Source organism: Leuciscus leuciscus, assembly GCF_965113295.1.
Source record: "Leuciscus leuciscus genome assembly, chromosome: 18".
NCBI classification, from domain to species: domain Eukaryota; kingdom Metazoa; phylum Chordata; class Actinopteri; order Cypriniformes; family Leuciscidae; genus Leuciscus; species Leuciscus leuciscus.
Window position 1 is genome coordinate 29604645 of NC_138742.1, and position 15303 is coordinate 29619947.

The 15303-nt window shown below is 39.5% G+C and overlaps 1 protein-coding gene across 1 annotated transcript in view; it reads left to right on the top strand.

Moving 5' to 3' along the window:
* Positions 1 to 10207: 10207 nt before the first annotated feature.
* The window catches only part of LOC309480490 (pleckstrin homology domain-containing family G member 1), a 57270-nt gene continuing 52174 nt past the window's right edge, over positions 10208 to 15303 (top strand). The window contains exon 1 of the mRNA XM_082144984.1: positions 10208 to 10412. The gene's annotated coding sequence lies outside the window, so the exon portion shown is untranslated. The remainder of the gene's footprint in view (positions 10413 to 15303) is intronic.

Here is a 15303-nt window from a genome sequence, read left to right on the forward strand (position 1 = left end):
CAATATTTAATGCATGTTTGAATAAATCTGGCAGGTTTTTATGACAGACACCATTTAAATGTTTATATTTCATATAACTTTATTATAATAAAAATAAATAAAAGTGTAATTTAAGTGTTTGTATACAAATCAGTTCAATATTATAGAAGGCTAATGAAGCCTATAGGCTACAACTGACTCCCATAGTTTACAGCATTAGTGAAGAGATTTGTTTTCCTTGAGAAAATATGCCATGATTGCCTGATATCCAAAATAATCAACATTGAATCGAATCGAATCATAATTGAAATCGAATCAAATTGCAAGCTTGTGAATCGAAATCGAATCGAATTGTGAAATTTGTGTCAATACCCAGTAGGAACCATCAAGTAACAACCTGACAACCACCCACAGAATCCTGGTATCATTGTGGTGACTTTTGCAGGTAAACACCATTCACATTTTCTTCTAAATAGTAAAAAAAAAAAAAAAAAAATTGGGAGTTTTCTGTTGAAGGCAGAAGGAAGTTTAGAAAGAATATTTGGTTCATCTGCTGTCTGTTTGTCTCTCGGTTTGCTGTGTTAGGACATTTTTTACATTTTGAGATACTCATACTTTTAGCTCGACAAACATCTGGGCCCGGTTAGTTCTTTGTGAATGCGTATACATGTCTAAGAGGAGTTTTGACACAGATAACCCTTCATTAGTCAGACATGTGCTCTCCTGTTTAACGGTTTTGGTCGTCCAGCCAACAATGAAAGCAGAAAACCAAGCCCAAATGAATTACAGAGTTTCTCTCTCTTCGTGTTTTCACATTTCAGATTTGTTGGGACAGGGAGAGACTTGTGTGTTTTATGAAGTACTTACAATTTTCATTTTCAAAATATTTTATCTGAAAGATCAGAGCCCTGAACCACATACATCAACGTTCATAATGTCGAAAATAGACAATTATTTACTGATCATAGTATGAATAAAAACAAAACCCAGATAAAACATATCTATACTACGAAAAAAGCATAACTTTCACTCATCCTCAACTCTCATCCTTACTGATAAAGGAGCATTTATTGAAACTAAGCCGCATGCCCATCCACAACTTTCTGACATCAAGCATGGGAATACATTTAAACTTTTACACATCAACACCCTGACAGTCAACCATAACTTTCTAGCAACTCGCGTAGAGACTCTAAGTATCCCTTAGGAACCACACAGCAACTTCCTTGGAATAAGCCTCAATACAATACACTATAAAAAATAAAATCTTTTTTTTTTTTTTACGGTCAATGACTGTCAGTTACGGCTGCCAAACAAAAAAAACTTAAAAATAAAGTAAAATATCCTCATTTAAATAAAGTGCAAAAGACTTTGACAGAAATCTTCATTAAACTTTTTAACAGAAACACAGTTATTTCACATGAATTTCCTGAATTTTTAATAACAAACACAATCACTGTAAAAAGTGGATCTCTTGCATCTATTCGTCACTGCATCAGCAACTGCAGTTACTGGCGATAAATAAAGCAACGCACAAATTATCATCAGTGTTTCTCTGCTCATCCTGGACTGAAGCTCAGGCTCTACTCTTCAGCTCAATGATTAACCACACACACACCATACAGAAACACTTTAAATCCCATCAGAACATTAAACACTAACAGATCTCTCAAAATCTCAGCATCTTCACTTATTACAGTCCATACTTTATATCTTTCATACTGACATTCTTATTGAGAATTAACAGAGGTTTAGAAGTTGATGTTTTATTGAAAATAATAAAGTTTGATCGGAGTTTGCTTTAGTTGGGCTCTTGATCCCTCAGTTTATAACATTAGTTTTTCTCTGGCGGCTTTAACTGTGTGTCTCTGATACATATTAGCTATGGTAGGAATCCAAGAGGAACTCAGATCAGATGATATTGGTCACTTTCAGTGATGATAGTCATCATGTCTGATTTGTTGACACCACCTGAAGTCTAATATCTAATTAAGTCGTTAAATATTAGCTAATTTTGCAATCCAATACTGCTGCAGAAAATCCTGCAGTGCTGTGATACTCTGAAAGATTTTATTAAGTCATTATACAGAAAATGTTTTGACAGGATCATATAGACTCACACAGACATCAAGAATAAACAAACCAGAACAAATGTGTGTCAAAAACACATTGATGTCCATCAAAGTTTTTTGCACTTTATTTAAATTAGCAAATTTTAATTGAATTTGATGGGTTTTGTTTGTTAGCCATAGCTGCCAGTCATTTTACCCTTTTTTATTTTTTTTATTTTTTTACAATGAAGGTATTAATTCAGGAAATACCTGTGAAATAACAGTGTTTATTTAATTTAGGATGTTTTACTTTAATGTTACAGGTTTTTTGGGCTGCCAGTCATTCGGCCGTTTTATCATTTAACTGTTTTGTTACTGTTTAATTACAGATTATATTTATAAATTTACATATATTTTTATGTAATTTAAGAAAACCGAAAAAAAAAAAATGCTGTATGAAAAATAGTCAATTTTCTGTATAAAAAATGTGAATTACTGCAATTTGTCATTAATGTCACAATACCTAAAATTATAGCTGAATTTTTATTTTACAGATTTTTTTTTTGAGTACAAAATTTTTTATTAAAGAAAATGAATGTCAAAAAAATCACAGTTATTTTCTGTAAACATTTTTTTTTTACAGTGTAGCATTGTTGTGCAATATCTCTTTGCACAAGCAAACTTTGAAAGATAATCCAACTAGGAAACCCCATTGCAGAGTCCAGTGATGCTTCTGACTTCAGTTATATTTGGGTTGTATTTTAAAGACTGTGGTTTCAGTTTTAATACCAAACACATGGGATCCCAATACTGGCTTACCCACACCATTTTTATAAGTGTGTGTTAAAAACCGCTATTTCTATTTCTGCCTTTGTGCCTAAAATGAGCTTTTTATGTGCTCCGTATACGTAGCTCCTGTGTATGTGTTCAATGCACTTTTTCAGAGTAATAATGTACAGCAGCGTGATTGTGACGGATTGATGTTTGTAAGTCAGTATAAATAGTTTTGTGGTCATATCCATCAATTACCATATGACTGAGGGACCTCCTAGATGACATCACATCTTGTTTGCTTCCCAATCTCCAGAAATCCGGAGCAGGAAGTGGGGAGCTTCCTGTTGCGATGCGAACGTGCTGTTGCGGTAGTCACCTGGCCTGTAAACAGAGCACTCATGCTCACTGCTGATTGGCTGTCGAGAGTCTTTCTGATGTGTAATCAATGAATCACTCAATGGCTCGTAGCCAATCAGAAGAGCAAGGTAACTGTGATCCTCCTCCCACCACAATGGACAATTATACAATAGTATATTTTAGCTGATGTCACATTATGATGCATTTCCTGCACCTGATTTTATCTGAAATGTGTGGCTTGTTTGTTTTAACAAGTCAGTCACTGAAAAATGTATGACGTTATCAGTGGACAGATGATTAATTTAATCTAAATGATCCAAAAGGCTCTAAATGGTAGACAGCAACATTTGTCTGCCTTCTATGATATTTTGACTAGAACATTATACTTTAACCAGGTGCAATTTGATAAGATTCCAGTGAAAATCAATTTGTCCACACTGAATGTTAAAATTATAGGCGTGTTTGACTTCATGCGGTGCTGTGCAGACTGGTCGCCATCTGACTTGAAGCAGTGCATGTTGGTTAAAATTTTACACCGGGAGAGAAAGATCTTGTATTGCTTACGACCTCCAGCTCCTAATTACTCACCAAGTGACAAGGACCCTTTGTGGTCACAGGACGAGCTGGGGATCTCGATTACTAGGTAAGGTGGATGGTCAGGGGCGGTGCATGTCAAATGAATCACCTCAACCTGCTAAAATGCTTGAACGAGGGGACATCGGTCGAGCTAGCGTCAGCAGTTTCGGTAGAGTATAATCTCGGACCAGAAGCAGCTATCCCAGTCAATCCACTCGCTCTGGTCCCGGGGGTAGACAGTTGCAGATGTGTTCTCACCCCTGCCCGGTCGCACCATCCGGTGCTGGTGGGGGTGTGTGGTGAGGGGGGCATGGCAATGCGGTGTCTGCACGGGGAGAGCGCGTGCGGAGACGAGTGGTGAGGACTGGGTCAAGTGCATAATGATTAACACCTGTTTGCAATTCCAGTGACTGGAGGAGAGACGGGATAAATACAGCCGACAGACTTGGGAATAGGAGGGTTGAGTTAAAAAGCCTTGTGTTATATATAATGCGCAAGAGTGCTATAGTTTATGAGAGAAACTAATAAAGACTCTGAAACCTCGCTGACTTGACTTCTTCATCCTTTTTATTCCTCGAACATTGTTACACATACAATTGACAAAAAGATATATAAGACATTTAAAGGTACAGTAAGCGTTTTTTTGTTTGTTTTTTTTTTTTTTTTTTTTATTACGTTCTTAATCGGCCTTACAGTCATTAAGTGTGTCGCCGGACACACACTAGACAGAAATTCTAAAATACATTCACGTGACACTCTTTTAATTACATCAGAACACATTTCTGAATAAAACCATTGCCTATTTACATTAAAAACATTGCAGTCTACTGTTTAATATGTTTAACAGTCATTGTAGTTTGACAAGGAAAGCATGATGGTGGTTCTCCACCCTTTGATAATTAGCCATGAGTAAGTCTCTGGCTGTCCCTTTCTTGGTAAGGTCTGTTAAAGGGCAGGCTAGAATATAATGTCTCTCATGCAGTGGAACATGAAGGGTGCCCCGTGCAGTCTGGAAGTTACAGACTACCACTCGTTAGTACCCTATAATGCCAACTTTCACTTAGCATGCCTTTGGTGTGCCAAATAACCTTTTTCTGAGGTCTAATTTCAAGATGTAGCGAGCTTGGCCCAGACTCTCTATGTGCTCCAGGACCAGGTAGGGTCGCTGCCTCACAGTTTTTCCTAATGCAATCTGTATTTCATTTTGGAAAACATTATTCTTTCCAGGACATTCAGAAAAGACATCAGAGAATTGACTTACCTGGTTTGTCCCACCACTTTAGCAGGTTTTAATAGATCTGCTCCACCCGTCTACGTCCTGGCTGATGGACTCTATCACAGGAAATATACACCAAGACACTGTAGCCCGGGTGAAACTTACATGCTTGGGCTAGGCAGTCGTAGACACTTGCTGGGCTTCCACTAGGTTTTCTCGGACAATGGATATCACCCATTCAGTCCTTTCCCTCATAGACTGGGGGTGGTGGTAGCGCAATGGATAAGACACATGCCTTTGGTGTGAGAGACCCGGGTTCGAATCCACTGTGAGACACCAATGTGTCCCTGAGCAAGACACTTAACCCCTAGTTGCTCCAGAGGCGTGCGACCTCTGACATATATAGCAATTGTAAGTCGCTTTGTATAAAAGCGTCAGCTAAATGAATAAATGTAAAAATGTAAATGTAAATAGACTGTACATGCTCCACTACAGTTCTCTGTGGTGACTGATGTTTCTCTGTCCAGGAACCCCCTTGGTTGTCGACCACACAGCGGTTCAAAAGGAGTAAATCTTGCGGAGGCCTGGAGCACTTTTCTGACAGAAATATATATGGAAGCATGAGGTCCTAGTTGCGCCCATCCTCGGGGACCACTCATCTCAGCATTCTCTTCGAAGTTTGGTTAAACCTTTCTACCAGGGCATCCATTGGGGGCGATACACAGAGTCGCAGAGTTGTTTCACCTGCAGCAGTTTATAGAGGTCCACTATAAGCCAGGATTCAAAAGGACTTCCCTGGTCTGTGAAAATCTATTTCGGGATTCAAACACAGCTGAACAGCATGTTGGGCCCTATCTTGCACCCAGCGCAATTGACTTTGTACACCGACTTTGCACAGCTGACTTTTCCCTCGGCAGACGCACATCGGTAAATTAGGGAATGAACTTGCTCTCCCGGGGGCGGATCAGCAAAAAGAGGAGGCGTGTTCCAGCGCAAACGTTCCCTGGTGCTATTTTGCCAGCCCGTTCTCATCCCAAGGCGTCATATACTGACGCTTTTGACATTTCGTCTACATCGAACGCACATGGCACCCTTTAGCGTCAATATGAGACGCAGATAGATATGGGTCAGAAGGTGCCTCCTAGCGGTCTAACCCTAACCCTACCCCAGACCTAAACCTACCCATAACCGAACAAAGCTCTGTGCGTGTCATATTGACGCTAAAGGGTGCCATGTGCGTTCGATGTAGACGAAATGTCAAAAGCGTCAGTATATGACGCCCTAGGATGAGAATGCGTTGTATTTTGCAGTTCCAGAAAAACAATTCCACCACAGACCAGGAAAAACCTAGTCTAAAGTCAGTGGCGCGTTTTCAGTGGCGCGTTCAGATGCTATTTTAAGGGCGCATGCTTGGTCATAATGTAGCGTGTGCACAACGCGCATACACTTTTCTTCTCTCATCTACACAGACACAGAAGTTGCCATTTTTGCAAACCATACATAATTACAAGGAAAAATATTCCACATGAGGGAAATCATTGTTGTGTCCATGAAGATGTGAAAAAATAGGCATAAATCTAGCTTACACATTTACCCAAATTATTATACGCCTGTTTAACCGAAGCTAATCTGGGTGGGTTTCTCCCATCCCCAATGTCACTTCTCTGTCTTTTACGGCCCTGATGAGAACATCGGTCTCCTCAGCTGTGAACCGCTCCTGGCGTGCACCTGGCAAATCACCCGTTATATTAGCAAACCGCCATGGAACAAGCGCGCCTGCTCTTAAAGGGAATGTGAGATGACGCTCTGATTGGTTAATTTCACGTTACGCCCAAACCACACCTATGAGTAAGGCTATGTTCACACTTAGCGTCTTTTTTCAAACTGCCAGCGTCTGTTCTACATTATAAACCTATGGAGTAAACGCTTTTTTAGACGCCACCGCCGGCGTCTTTTTCTGCAGCTCAGAGCGTCTTTTTAAGTTGAAAAAAGTTCAACTTTTCTGAAAAGAACGCCCTACGTCAAGCGCCTTTTTGACAGCTGACCAATGACAAGCGAGTAGCGAGACCTGTCGTTTCCATAACAACAAGAACAACTGTCTGTCGTGCACCCACAAACATCTTTGTGAACCGACATTCTCCTCCCCAGTAACTTCAAAAGCCAACACAAGAGCCAACTTTCTCTTTCTCGACATTTTCTGCATCACACAGCACTAGGCTACTGTTCCAGCTCTTGTTATAGCAACAAAAGACGCGCTCGGCTGCTATTTGTAACCGAACGCTGCCAGCGTTTTTTTTTTTTGCTAAAAAAACGCTGTTGTCAACTTTTTCTTGTCAAAAAAGACGCTAAGTGTGAACATAGCCTAATGTAGCTACTTCAGACCAACCCATTTTAGATTTGCATCGGGTGCAAGAGTCATTTATCCCGCCGATATAATAGCAACAGCGCCCGAGATCTGCCCACAACGTTATTTGCGTTTCGCATTTGATACTTGCGTTTCAGATCGTTAAAATAGGGCCCAAAGAGTATTTTAGCAATGTTCTCTGATGTAGAGTTTTCAGTGGGACTGCCTATGGGTTGTGTAATCCACAAGGACTAGGATGTGCTCATGACCCCAAGCAAACTTAGACACCAGACCCACCAAATCTGTTCCAATGCACTCAAAGAGCACCTTAATGATAGGCAGTAGAATAAGATGGCTGGTCGCCTGGGTGCTGTTCTCTGACAAACTGCACAACTCTGGCAAAACCATCTTACTTCTGCCTCCATACCAGGCCAGTGGTACTGATCTCTTATGCATTGGGTGTGTACAAACTCAATCACATTCTTTGTTTTTGGAACTACCAAAAGTCGTTTTCCTCCCCCGCCTCTGGGCAACAAAGTAAAACAATCATTTTCCACAATGCAATGCAATTCCTTACATGGGAACTTCCTGAGACCTGTTTGAATAGATTAGAGAACATATTTGGGGTTGGAGTGTTCAACTCACCATCTCTTTTGCTGTGGTTCACTGTCCTCGGGGTGTCCATTGCGTTTGTTATCGGGTTCCACTATTGCATGACAGTCCAGGGATCCCTACTGCCTTTTGATGGACTCATGCCAAGGAACGCAAAGGCTTGTCCACCATCACATTCTCAGCTACTTACTTTGTAGTGTATTGTCCAGACAACTACCACAGATGACCCAAGCGGGTTAACTGGGCTGCCTGGACGCAGACTGTGATTCATAAATTCATTCATGGAGCCGCTGCCCCCGCACACACCAGTGAAAGCCTCAACCTTGCCAGGATCTCTTACTTCAGAGTACCATAGTCATCATTTTTGTGTGGGACTAGATAGTAGTAGGCACACTGCACCTGCCTAGTGAGAAAGGGCACTAGTATTCAGCCTCTGGCCACCACTTCAAATGCAAGTATGCCTCCATATGATCTTGCTCTGTCAACTTTATAAGAACTGATTAGCTCAGGCATTGGGGTTGGGGATCTCAGTGTGAAATGCTGTTTCTAATCGACATGTTCTAATGTCAGTTGGTGGACGATGTCATCCATGTTGAGAGAGAGAGAGAGAGAGAGAGAGAGAGCTAATCTGTAATGGAAGAAAACATCTTCATGATTTTCTTAATATGTTCTCACCCTTTACGTTGCTGCCCACATTCTTCACCACTTGTGGCAGGAGGAATAAAGCGCCGACACTATATGCAGTAGAATTTACCCTACAGGGCGCTTTATTTGACAAAGGGTTTAGGATATAAGTTGGTTGGTGTGATTGGTGGCTGCAGTGCTGGCTCTGACTTGTGTTGTGCTGTGGTCAACTTACCAGTGAACCAATTCTCTCCTTATTCACTTCCCTAGGTGTGTGATGGTGATAATCTTGTGCTGATTGGGCTTACTCGTCACTGGAGTCTAGGGATGAGAGACAGCCCGATCTCATGAAAGTGTGTATCTATAGCACAAATTTTATTTCTCGTGCCATTTATACGCCAAAAATAGTTTTCATGTGCATATGATACGCACTTTATGGTGTGTAACACGCACGCACTCCACACCCCTAATCCTACCCGAGGGCTTTACAGTGCGTATGCGCTGTTTATATGCCAAACTCCTGATGAGCTTCAGATTTTTTTAAATGTATTGGTATTCGAATTACTATAGTGCTTAGCAAAAAATATTATTAAACTAGTATTATTAAAAATATGCCTGATGTTGGTTCAACTTTAATTTACGAATTCATTGTGTAAACATATTGAGTTTTTTTTGTAAAAAAATGTATGAATCTACGATTACTCAGAGAAACCTGTGTGATTAATTATCTAAAAGTTTTAAATCAGTTTTACAGCTTTAATTAGCTTTATGTTTCCCACGTAGGGGGGGCCAGACCTCACAATAACAGACAGTGACCTGAATCTCACACAAACTCAAATAGTGTTGCCCCTGTGTGCCCTTTGCGGGTGTGTCTGTGTGCTTATGGCATTTTTACAAGGACATTTATTATTATTTATGCTGCATTGTATCTTTTGTCATGATTAAGGTCGTAAATATGTTAGGTGTGTGTGTTTTTGTATAAAACTGAAGTATGATGGAAACACTTAAGTATCAGGAAGCAGGAATGACTGTTGGACTGTACTGAGGGACTTTCCTCAAGAGTGTGCAACAGTTATCGAAACAATGCCCATGTTTTATACCATGAAAATGTTTTGTGTCTCATACAATTTCACCGATTTCCTCTGGAGGGTGTTTATGTGTGTGAGGTGAAGTTTTGTCTTCTCTTCTGTTGACTGAAGGTCAACCAAGTGTCTGGCTCTTACAGTTTCACCCTGAGTGTGTGTGTGTTTTCAAAGCATTGGCTCCTGACTGAGCGCTGAGCATAAATCCCATCTCTACGTCTATCTCAGACTGTTTTCACATCTATTTCTGTATGTGTAGCCTCTTTAAAGTGACCTAATTGTGTGTATGTGTGTGTAGTGAGGAGGACAGTTCGCCCTTGGCTCTTTTCTCGCTTTCTTAACCCCTCCGGTTCTCTCCAACTTTCTTTCTCTCAAACTCTTTCTTATGTTCCAGTCATTTCACAATTTGCATTGCCCGCAGCATTAACTGTGATCCAGTTACTGCATCCACAAAATATAATCGACTGTGTGTGTGTGTCTTGTGATATAGTGGTGCATCAGGAGAATGATCATCAGATATATGTTATCTCGCTCTCGCTCGCTCTCGCTCTCGCTCTCTCTCTCTCTCTCTCTCTCTCTCTCTCTCTCTCTCTGATCTCATAGAGGAGTGGACACGGTGGACGCTTCAGCCTGACTTTGAGAGTCAGCCTCAAGTTGTGTGTGTGTGTGTGTTTGACAGCAAAGCAAGACTGCTTGAGCCCAAGGACATGGAATTAAACTTACGAAGGATTTTACTCTCAAGAAAACTGTGTGAATCAGTCCAAAGGGCAGGAAACAGTGGCAAAACTGTTTAAAAGGTGAGTTTTATGGCTGTTATTTATTCATTCACAATGATAATGAAATGTATATAGACTCAGTGTTTAGTGACGACAACCAAATGCTGGACACTTGGAGAGATACCTCAACTTTTCAAGTTTATTCGGTTATTGCTCTTACCGTGTTGTACTGGTATGTGTAGTAGTAGGAGTATTTATGTTTTTTTTTTTTATTTGTGTAGACGGAGGCATTATTGAATTATTGAGCTTTAAGATGTCATTTAGAAAGATTATTATGTATGAACATTATGAACATCCAACTGGACACAACATGTATCCATAATACATCGAGTGAGGATTACGTTTAAAATGGAAAAATAGAACATTTATTATACATTTTCTGAAAATAAGATTCTTAATATCTTATCTAATTTATCTTGTTCTAATGATATTTCATTCACCAGATAATGGCACTGCTTGAAAAATTGAAAGTGCACTTATTGTAAAATAAAGTGCAACCGATTTATTTATTTATTTTCTTCAGCGCACACATGTACTGAACACACATCCATATTAGTCAGAGGAAGACCATTTCCACCTCCTGTTGACTGCTCACCCAGCATGATCATCTGAGGCCAAACAGCACTTCCTCCATCATACACACACACACACACACACACACACACACACACACACACACACACACACACACACACACACTGAACCCTTGAAACACAAAGCTGGCCATATAATATCCATCTTATTACACGGCTACCAATGAAAAAATAAATTGCCATTAAACATTGATTTGAGTTGAAATTTTGAAATGACACAAGAGACATGAAACTAGCCCAGTTCAGTCAATGTAACAGTTTACTGCATTCAACACACATGCTGCAGAATCCGTGTGAGTGTGTGCATTTGTTTTGCTGTACTTGGATGGCCAGATTTTTTGAAAACGCGTGTGTTAATTTGTCTATGTGTTTGTGTGAAGGTGTGTGTGGTGGGGGCTGTTGACATGTTTTAGGGATTGGGGTCAGAGACGATGGCTTTCATTTATCATCAAAACAACATCCAACATTCACACCAACACACACACTTGAACACAATCATGCAAAGACAAACTGAAAGACGGATGCACACACAGTCACCTGCTGAAATGTTGCCTGTTACAAGGATGTATCTGAGAAAATTTGCTTTAGATTTGCATCTGGTGGAGTGTGACGCAATTCATGCATGCAAACTTACGACAAATGTAACTTGTTTTTGCCCATATAGTGTTTGAGTGTTTACCCTCTATATCAGTCTTTGAGAGAGAGTGCAAGAGAGAGAGAGAGACCAACTCATTTAGTAACGATGTTCTTTTGTGTGGGCCGTCCCACCAAACCTGTTGTCATAACAACAGCTGTCTTCCTGGCAACCCCCACCCCACCCGTCTGCGTTTTGTGTTTTTTACTTTGGTATAGTCTGGGGTAAAAATTGTTCCCTGAATTTAGCTTAATCTGGCAAATTAAATAATATTCAGGATTTAATATAGCCCTAATATAACCACAACCCCAACCCTTACCCTTTCATTAAAATGTTATATCAATTCACACATTCCTCTAGAAGATCTTTTATGTACATTAAAGTTAGTTATTGGTCTGCATGTGTTCTGTGCTGTGATACACACACAGTAGCTGATGAACAGATGTTTCATGGCACAAATGTTACTGTATTGGGCAAATTCCAATCGGAAATGAGCATCCCTATGCAGGGCACTTGCATGTCACAATGAAGCCGTTTGCGAAGGGAGAAAGGAAAGACAACGTAATTTCCTCATTATATTCACAGGTCAGCAATTTCACCCCATTAGCTTTTCTTATAACAATAATTCTGGTCGCGCTTTATTTTACAGTGTGTGCACTTGCATGTACTTACAGTGTGCTTGCCTAAGAAAGTAGTGGGCAACTACTTGTTACTACTAGGTAACTACATGGGTTAAGGTTAGGTTTAGGGGTTTGTTCAGGGTTAGTGCCTAGTTATTACCCCGTTATTATAATTACTATAATAAGTACATAGTATGTGCATGCGGAATTGGACTGTAAAATAAAGTGCTACTAGAATTTCTTATTATTGCTTGATATAATTCTTGCAAAAAAAAAAAAATGTATGACATTTTTTAAATATGCGTTATATGCAGAGCCTAAAACTAACTTTTTTCAACACCTGCCAATGGGCGGTGACTTCAGAAAATGTACCGACCATAAATATTTTAGCAAAAACAGGCAGTTATGACACCTACATTTTAGATACTAATGAAAATTCGCTGTTCTCTATTCCAATTTCGATACCACAGCTAAAACTACTAGCCTAACTAATATACATTTAAAACATTATTATACACAACAGCAGTTTTCACGTAGAGACATTTAATAAAGTAATCAAATGTAAAATAACACTGGATTATAGTCTTCACTCTATAAATTAACTTTATTCAGTCAAGAGCTGTGTGATTCTTTTTCTTTGTTCTTTGATGTTTGATTAACATTAAAAACACAGAAAGCAGCAGCAGAAATATTATCACTTTAAGACATAATGCACGGATCCAATACACTGATACTGGTACACATCTTTCTCTACTATTTACTTGCAGTCGTCTCGGATACTCACCGAGACGGGCTTTTTTGACATGTTTTGTGAATTCATCGAGATTCAAGAGAAGAAAGAGCTCAGTTCAGTATTTTTGCGCTGTCTTACTTGCGGCTTTAGGGGCACATGATTCGGATGTGTGCGCACACAAAACTTTACACACAGTGTGCGATTAACAAACTGAATTCCCTATCGTGTTTTCTTGACCTTGAATATTTAAATTGCGATGCAGCACTGGTCCGTCAACTGTCCCAAGCATCGTTCACATTTGTTTACGTTCATGTTCCCACAACATTGCATTGTTAGGATTCATAAAAATATTACCAGCCATCTGGTGATTGACCAACACTGTCACCAACACTGATTTTTACTCGCATTTGGCACTTGGTGAGTGTTAATCTTTGGCCCTGGTTATATATGTGTGTGTGTGTGTGTGAGTGTATTCCCTCTCTGCTCTCCATTTTGCCATCTCTCCCTTGGACCCTGCATGTGGTCACATTTACCTAAAGTATCTACTATTAAACACATATCTTACCCATAAAGTGTATTTATATTTCATATGTAATATATGACAGGGCTAAATGTGTGTATTATGTAACACACAAAACAAAACCACTTGACTCATTCTGTTAATATTTATACCTGTTTAGTGACCATCGAATGTACTTTTTGCTAATGAACTTGTGGAAGAACTCTTCTTAAAGGGATTCAGGTGTTCACTTTTGTATGGAACGCCCCTAAGCGTCTCCTTCCCGAAGTCCCCTATTGGAATTCACCCATAGTGTTTTTTAGCACAGCTGGAGGTATATATTTACCAATCAGAATCTAGGAAAAAAGAATAAGGCTGCCCCCTAATAGTCGACTAAACGATCAAGATTTGATTAGTCGGTTAGTCGCAGAGAAAAAAAAAAACTCCACAGGAAGTGAAGTCACGCAGTCCGTGAGGGACAGATCGTTAACGGCGGGTCCATGTGGTAATTACAGTGTGCCGTCCAGGAAGTCAAAATCATCCATCGACCTCAAATATGCCTTATCATTTGAAAACTACTTTTATTTGTGTACACTCACAATAACAAGAAAACATTGCGCTTCAGTAAAATACAGAAAACAAGCAGGATGCTCTTTCTGCCGTCTCGGTCTCTGTGAACTGGAGTGTGTCACAGAAATGAACCGAAATATATAGGCTACTTGCCTCACAGACAAATATATCTATAGAAAGCTAATGTCTACTTTTAAACCAACCAATTCAAATACTCTGATTATGTAATCCGTATGAAAGGTGCATTTCTCTCTAAAGGCACATTTACTACACTGAGGAGATGAAGAGTCGTCATCGTCAACTTCATCTTTGCAGCCGACACTGACTCAGAAAACACTAGTTTATTAATAAACAATTAAAATGTCTCCTTTCTATTTTTTCCAACACACTCATAGTCATTACTTTTGCCAGTACTTTGCTGCGAGCTTTATGCATGTGCTTGAGCGTGAGGCATATATTCTGACCCTAATATATTTAAGTAATTAATTCATATTAACGTGTGATTAGTCAACTAATGGCTTAAATGAACGACTACTAGACGACAAAAAAAAAAAAATTTAGTCGGAGGCAGCCCTTATAACATAATAATGATAACACTTTTGTAACGTATTTTGGTTCTGTTCTGTTTCTGTTCCCTGCATGTGTGTGTTGTAGTGTATGTTGTCCTCTGTGTGCCAGTTAATCACTAATGAAGTTCACCTGTTGTTCATTTAGTTATCAAACCTTAGTTTCCTTTGTTCATTTGTCCGTTATTGTTGCGCTAAGCTTGGTTGTTCTGTTCCTGCCTGAAGGGCCGTTTACACAACACCATTTTCAACTAAAAACAGAATACTTTTTATGCGCTTTGGCCGTTCATTTACACGACAACTGCATTTTGGTGGCTTGAAAATGCAAACTTTGCGTGTGACGGGGATACGGACATCATCACAAGTGGTTATAATAATTACACAAATCAACACAATGTAACAATTTGTCATCATGAAAGGATCCCTCAAGGATGATACATGTTTTCGAAGCCTTTGTGTTCAAAGGTTTTGGCATTTTCTTAAAGTAAGTAAAACAGGACTTTATATCGGAGGAGAACATTCTAAAATTGGGATTACTGTGAATGTTTCTGGCTTTGTTAAAAACAACAAAGTTTACCCAGAAGACAAAGTTATAATACATTATTATTAAGATTGACATCCTTTGAATGAAAATCGGACAAAATATATATATTATGTAATTTGTGTCTATAGGCATGTGCGTTTGGCCCGAGTGTAC